The sequence below is a fragment of the Acomys minous genome (genome assembly GCF_964271855.1).
Source record: "Acomys minous genome assembly, chromosome: 9".
NCBI lineage: Eukaryota > Metazoa > Chordata > Mammalia > Rodentia > Muridae > Acomys > Acomys minous.
In genome coordinates, this window is record NC_140490.1 from 1,015,662 (window position 1) to 1,022,454 (window position 6,793).

The window sequence follows — 6,793 nt, forward strand, 5'->3', positions numbered from 1 at the left end:
GTTCAAGATTAGCCTGGAGAGATGGCTCGGTGGTTAAGAGCACTTATTGTTCTTCCTGAGGTCCTGAGCTCGGTTCCTAGCACCCACATCAGGTAGCTCACAACTGTCTGTAATAGCAGCCAGTTCCAGGGAGATCCAACGCCTCTGGCCTCCCACTCCATAGGCACCTGCACTGACAGGCACACACAGAAACCTAATTTTAATAATAAAAGTAAATATTTTCTTAATTGTGTAGGGCTAGAGATGTAGCTCAGTTGGTAAAATGTTTCCCTACCATGAAACCCTGGGCTCAACTTCCAGCATCACATAAATGCGTTAGTTTTTTTTTTCTTAAAAAAAAAATACTTATTTATTTATTATTATGTATACAGTGCTGTCTTCATGGACACTTGCAGGCCAGAAGAGGGCATCAGATCACATTATAGATGGTTGTGGGCCACCATGTGGTTGCTGAGAATTGAACGCAGGACCTCAGGACGAGCAGTCAGTGTGCTTAACCTGTGGGCCATCTCTCCAGGCCATAAGCACATAAGTTATGGACTATCACAAGGGCACTACCAGCAGGAGGATCAGAAGTTTAAGGTCATCCTCAGACACATGGCAAGTTTAAAGCCATTCTGAAAAATATGAGAAATAGAAATAGAATAGAAAAAAATAGAAAAAAATTTTTGCTTGTTTGTTCATTTTTTTTCCCCAGACATGGTTTTTCTGTGTAGCCTTAGCTGTCCTAGAACTTGCTCTGTAGACCAGGCTGGCCTCAAATTCACAGAGATTCACCTGCCTCTGCCTCCTGAGTGCTGGGATTAAAGGTGGGCGCCACCACACATGACTTTTTTTTTTTAAATTACAGGATTAGGTACCTGTAGTGGTTCAAATATACCAACCAGCTTCAACTTTAATCACAATACCTGTTGGTTGTAAGAAATCTAGAGGCCAATTCACTAAAGAACTCTTCAATGACAAACTAAGTTGTGCTGCATTAAGGGGTTCCTATGCCTCGCTTCTGGCTGTCCACAGGCGCTGTCTGGTCCAGCTGTTGGCTGGCTGTCCGCAGGCGCTGTCTGGTCCAGCTGTTGGCTGGCTGTCCGCAGGCACTGTCTGGTCCGGCTGTTGGCTGGCTGTCCGCAGGCGCTGTCTGGTCCTGCTGTTGGCTGGCTGTCCGCAGGCGCTGTCTGGTCCGGCTGTTGGCTGGAGCCCTCAGAACCTATTCTGCTTGTGGAGCCTGCCTGACTCCCAAGCTCTTCTCTGCTCAGAAAAGCTTTGTCAAAGTGCACTGGCTGAAGGAATGTCCCTTTTAGCTCGTGGTGTGGTGTGGACAGCCCTGGACTGGGGGTCTTCGGCCACTGGTTAGAGAGCCCAGCCCTTGATTTGGCACAATCTGCTTTTGTCCTGAAATGCTTTTCCAGCCATGGAGCAGGAAGCCCCACTTGTTAATGACTACTAGGTGCTGGGAGAAGGAAGTCGGCTTCAGTTTATGAGTCTCTGTGAACATGTTTCCCTTATGGGTACTGGGGATTGAACCCAGGGCCTGGTGAATACTAGGAAAATGCCCAACACTGAGTTATACTTCTGTTTGCTTATTTGATTTGTTTTGTTGTTGTTCTATTTTGAAGACAAGATTTTACTAAATTATCCAGGCAGGTCTTGATGTTGAAATCTTTCTGCCTCAATCTCTCAAGTAGGTGAGATTATATGTTTTCACCAGGCCTGGTTAGCCATGAACTTTGAAAATAATAGTAATAATAATAATTATTATTACAATTTCCTGTGTGAGTGGTTGCACACGTGGTAGTCAGAAGACAACTTTGTGAGTTGGTTCTTCCTGTCTCCCTCTGTGTGGGTTCTGGGGACAGAAGTCAGGTCACCAGGCTTGCTCAGCGAGCACGTTGCCCCCTGAGTCATCTCACTTGCCCAAGCCCTGGACTTTTGAGCAGCTTCAGCCCCGGCTGCTCCCCTCCCTCCTGTCAGGAGGCACCATTTGCACCTTTTCAAGATGAGTTAGCACTTTTATTATTAGCACTCACATAAAGAGCTGGCCTTGGTAGCCTATGCCTGCGTCGCCAGCGTCGGGAGGTGAGGCAGGTGGATCTCAGGCCTTCTCTGGCCAGCTTGCCTGATAAGCTGATGAGCTCCAATCTCAATGAGACCTTATCTTTAAACAGAAAGTGTAAACCAAATCTTAACAAGAAAAAGGAAGATGAGGAACTGGAGAGATGGCTCAGTGGTTAAGAGCACTGCCCGCTCTTCCAGAGGTCCTGGGTTCAATTCCCAGCACCCACATGGCAGCTCACAACTGTCTGCAACTCCAGTCCTAGGGGATCCAATGCCTTCTTCTGGCCTTCCTGGGCACCAGGCATGCAAGTGGTTCACATTGAGACGAAGCAGTCAAACACATTAAAAAATAAAATGAAAATAAAGCTAGAAAAGGAAGAATACACAAACAAAAATAGGAAAATGAAATAAACAAATAAAAATAGCTGGGTATGGTGGTGGCGGCAGTGCACACCTTTCATCCTGGCATTTGGGAGGTAGAGGCAGGTGGGTCTCTCTGAGTTCGAGGCCAGCCTGGTCTACAAAGCGAGTTCCAGGACAGCCAGGGCTACACAGAGAAACTGTCTCAAACAAAACAAACCAACCAACCAATCAAACAAACAAAAAACCCACAAAAAGCCCCAAACAACCAACAAGACAAACCTAAACCCAACAACCAACAATAATAACAATAAGACATATCACATGCTGTGAACATGCTTTTGTGTGCTTGCCTTTGTCTGTTGCATGCACACTGGGCACAGTCCAAAAAAGGGTCCCTGATGTCAGTGCGTGCAAACACTCATCATTAACGGTGGAGGGACTGAGATTATACTTTGATAAGGGGGAGAACACAGAGCGTCAGGCCCCGGATTTCTGCTCACCTCCCAGACTTTGCCAAACAGGAAGCCAAGGCAAGCCGCTTACCTTCTGTTTCCTCAGCTGCAAATTGGAAATAATTAGTGCCTTCTCTCCTTGCAGTGTGATGGGAGAGCCTCTGCAAACACTCATGTTGCACAAGTGTGAGCTGTCAGTAAAGTGGGAGCCTTTATCTATGAAAACTAGGGATTACTATACGGACGTGAGTTTCCACTTCTAATTAAGAAACCAGGTTACTTGTGGCCACTCTGCTAACCAGGGCTGGGCTGCCTGGCACCAGGAGGGGTTTCCCAAACATACTCTTAGTTTTGGCTAGATTCCTGCTTCTTCCTTCAGTTGCCAAATATGGCAGTCTTCTTCCCTCCAGTGGCAGCCTGAGTTTGCCTAGGCTGGAAAAACCATCTGGCTGGGGTCTGCCTGGTTGTCCCAACTGTATTTCTCTGGGAAAGCCACATGGCAAGGTTGGTCCACGCCTACAAGCACTATTAACTCTGTGGCACAGTATTGCCAATGAGATGCCATGGTGGTGTGGTGAAATATCAGTTACGTGATTCACTAAATCGAGAGCTATAAGAAGTAACTGAGGCCGGGCGGTGGTGGTGTACGCTTTTAATCCCAGCACTTGGGAGGCAGAGGCAGGCAGATCGCTGTGAGTTCAAAGCCAGCCTGGTCTACAAAGTGAGTCTAGGCCAGCCAAGGCTACACAGAGAGACTCTGTCTCGAAAAACAGAAACAAAAAAACAAAACAAAACAAAACAACAACAAAAAAACAAACAAAAAAAAAGAAGTAACTGAAAGTATTATCGCCAATTCCTGGTATGTTGGGTCCCATGAGGGTTGTTATACAAGCAGGAGACAGCACCCTCTTCTGGCCAGTGTCACACTTGCAGGGCTGTGGTAGGGATTTCCAACTCATTGGTCTGACCTTTCACCTGGGGAGGCCCATCCTGGGGGTTCTTATCAACCTTGAATAAATAATTTCTTTTGTTGCCCTCTACCTTTCCTCTTTAAAAAAGAAAAATCAAACCTGTGGTGGATAAGGTATTGAGTTGATGTGGATAGCCAATGGTGCCCAGTTGTTTGATCAAACACATCTATCCATGACTGTGAAACTATTTTAATTAATCAGTTCATTAATTGGCTTCCATTATTCACTTTCACACAATACTAGCCTATTGTAAAATAAAACAATCCATTTTCTTATGATAAAAAATTGCGGCCGGGCGGTGGTGGCGCACGCCTTTAATCCCAGTACTTGGGAGGCAGAGGCAGGCAGATTCTGTGAGTTCGAGGGCCAGCCTGGTCTACAAAGTGAGTCCAGGATAGCCAGGGTTACACAGAGAAACCTGTCTCAAAAAACAAAAACAAAAACAAAAAAACAAAACAATAAAAAACACTTGGAGGCAGAGGCAGGAGGATAGATGTGAGTTCAAGGCTAGCCTGGTCTACAAAGTCAGTCTAGGTCAGCCAAGGCTACACAGAAAAACTCTGTCTGGAAAACAAACAAAAAACAAACAAACAAAAATCCCAGCACATGGGGAGGCAGAGGCAGGCAGATCTCTGTGAGTTTGAGGCCAGCCTGGTCTATAAAGTGAGTTCAAGACAGCCAAGGCTATAGAGAGAAACCCTGTCTCAAACAGACAAACAAACAAAACAAAAAATACCAATAAAGCAGCCCAAAAAATGTGTCAACAGACCTTCCATTCCCTCTGAAATCTAGACAAACAAATTTTTTTTTTTTTAATGAGACAGGGGTTCTCTGTGTAGTCTTGGCTGTTGTCTTGGCCTCACTCTGCAGACCAGGCTGGCCTTGAACTCACAGATCTACCTGCCTCTGCCTCCCCAGTGCTGAGGTTACAGGTGGGCACCACCACACCTGGCTTCCAATAAATCTTAGTATGTACTCCCTGCTAAAATTTATTGTAGCATTGCCTATTTCAGCAAAAATACTGCAAAAGGGCATCTATGAATTCAGACAGATTCGACATGAGCCTCCAGCGTTCTTCCTCACGGCAAGCCGCACAAACGCTTTCCTGCGGTGCTCTACAGGAGCAGCCTGGGGAAGCCCTTTTGCTTATGGACCCTGTAGAAGCCTCTTTCATAGTCTCAGGCTGCTATGCAGACTGCTCCCGTAGGCGTGCTCTGCTGTGCACCCAGCCATGGCAACCCAAAGTTGGGCCTCTCATGACAAGACCAGCCGTGCACCATGAGCCTCGATGTTCCTGAAAAGTGATCCTGAGGAACTTCTTTAACACCTGGCCCAGGCCTCACTTATGCAGGGCGAGGTATAAACAAGCTAACCTGCTCTTAACCTTTTACTCACCGGCTGTCTTTTCTAAGAGGTCTCTAATTGGCTCTATGGCCATAAATGGAGCTATTAATATAATAGCATCTGGAGTTAATGATTTTCTTCTTTAGTTATCCACTGGTGTTTTATGATCTTGGCAATGCCCTTGCAGTCAGCACAGGGGCTGTGAGGTGTTCCACAGGTCTCACCAGTCTTTATTTTTTGGGGGGGCAAACTAGAAGGTCAAGGGAGCATGTGAGACCCAGGAGTAAGCCCCGGACAGACAACTAGTTCATCTTCTCCACTTTACAGATGAAGAGATGAGATCATGGAATTTCTGAGAGGTCTTGTTTTTTGTTTGTTTTTATGTAGCCTTGGCTGTCCTGGATTTGCTTTGTAGACCAGGTTGGCCTCGAACTCACAGAGATCCACCTGCCTTCCGAGTGCTGGGATTACAGGCGTGTGTTAACATGCCTGGCCCTGACTGTATTTTATAATTGTGGCTGAACTTGTAACCACGACATTTAATGAAAAACCAAACCCATAATCTGTATTTCTTGTATAATCACTGCTTTTTTCCGTGAAACCTGTATAAAGACGCCCCTACCAAGATTCCCCTTGACCACTGTGCCTGACTCGCTCCTCCCTCCCCGGTAGGTTCATCTCTGTAACAGGCGGCAGCGGAAGGCCCCTGGCACACTCTTCTCTTTATAGCTTGTCTGTCCTAACAGGTATGCCGTCCAGTGCTGCTTGTCAGCTGGAATCAACTCCACTTGCCAGGGAAAGTTACTCAAGAGAACATGGCTACAAAGATGGCTGGATAGATGTTTTCAGTTTTATAAGCAGCAGAATAAATAGCATCCTAACACATAGGAAATGAAGGTTAGTTTCTTTTTAAAAATTATTTTTCTTTAACGTATGTTGGTATTTTCCTTGCATGTACATCTGTGTGAGGGTGTCAGATCTTGAAGTTACTGATAGTTGTGAGCTGCCTTGTGGATGCTGGGAATTGAACCTGGGTCCTTTGGAAGAGCAGTCAGTACTCTCAACCGCTGAGCCATCTCTCCAGCCCGAAGATTAGTTTCTATGCTAATAATTGTGTTGGGTTTGGGAGAGGCTTCAAAAAATTTTGTGTATATAAGTGCTCTATTCGCATGTATGACAGTATGACAGGAGAGAGCATCAGACAGAAGAGGGCGATAGATTCCATTATAGATGGCTGTGAGCCACCATGTGGTTGCTGGGAATTGAACTCAGGACTTCTGGATGAGCAGCTAGTGCTCTTAACCACTGAGCCATCTCCCTAGCCTGATTTTTTAAAAAAGTGAATGGCACTCATTCACAGATACATAAAAACAAACCTATAAAGAAAATTTGTAAAGCTGGGCATGGTGGTGCATGCCTTTAATCCCAGCACTCGGGAGGCAGAGGCAGGTAGATCTCTGTGAGGTCAGCCTGGCCTACAAAAGGGAGTCCAGGACAGCCAAGGCTACACAGAGAAACCTTGCCTCGAAAAACCAGGGGGAAAAAAAAAAGAGTGCTAGTACGGTAGTAAAAAGGACCTGCTGGGTCAGAAGACTCGGCATGTCTTAGAGC